Here is a 777-nt window from a genome sequence, read left to right as displayed (position 1 = left end):
TGTTGCTTCAATCAGAATTCCATGCAACAGACATAAAAATCCCCCAAACAAATCCAACCAATAATTTATAGTCCGGATAATAAAGAATATCTTGAAAATGAAACAAATAAATTTAATTTTATTTCTAAACATACAGATCTTCACATTATCAAAAACTTAGAAACACTTTAAAAATGATTACAATTACGTGTTTTTATTGTTTTGAACAATGTTACAAGAATTAAATCAGAGTAGTCGGTTCGATTGGATAATCAGAAAATAATTTTGAAATCTTATCCACTTGTGCGTAAAATGTGTCAAATGGTAAAATAGTTTAATAGAATGTTGGAGCTAGCTATTTACAAAATACTTAGAGGGCATTCCCTTTTCCATTTTCCAGCCATTTCTCTTTTTAGTTTTCGAAAACGCCCAAAACGCGTTTGGTACGTCATTTCTAAAAATGCATTTCGAAAAACAAGAAAAAACTTATAACTGAAAATGGAGAACGGTTTTTTTTTTTTTTCATTTTCGATGTTTTTAGTTGAAAATGCTCAAAATGCCCAAAACACTCAAAAGGCGCTGAAAACACACTACAATAAAAATTCTATTCAAAACAATAGAAACTTGGCCCTTTTCTCACGATTCCTCTCTCCTCTCTCACTTCACTCGACGCCTTCTCCAAATCAGCCCGCACGACGACGTCCTCCGTCCGGCACCACTCCGACGAGGTCCTACAATCTGGCGAGCAGGTACGTAATATTCCTCAAAACTTGCTTGGAAACCCTTTTTTTTTTTTTT

The 777-nt window shown here is 33.8% G+C and overlaps 1 long non-coding RNA gene across 1 annotated transcript in view; it reads left to right on the top strand.

The window, feature by feature from the left end:
• The first annotated feature begins 525 nt into the window (after nucleotides 1-525).
• LOC111373171 overlaps nucleotides 526-777 on the top strand; it is a 5,041-nt gene continuing 4,789 nt past the window's right edge. The window contains exon 1 of the long non-coding RNA XR_002698903.1: nucleotides 526-728. This is a non-coding gene — a long non-coding RNA (uncharacterized LOC111373171). The remainder of the gene's footprint in view (nucleotides 729-777) is intronic.

This window comes from Olea europaea, unplaced genomic scaffold, assembly GCF_002742605.1.
Source record: "Olea europaea var. sylvestris unplaced genomic scaffold, O_europaea_v1 scaffold1076, whole genome shotgun sequence".
Lineage (NCBI taxonomy): Eukaryota > Viridiplantae > Streptophyta > Magnoliopsida > Lamiales > Oleaceae > Olea > Olea europaea.
Note: the sequence above shows the minus strand (reverse complement) of the source record. Positions and strands in the feature narration are given on the sequence as shown.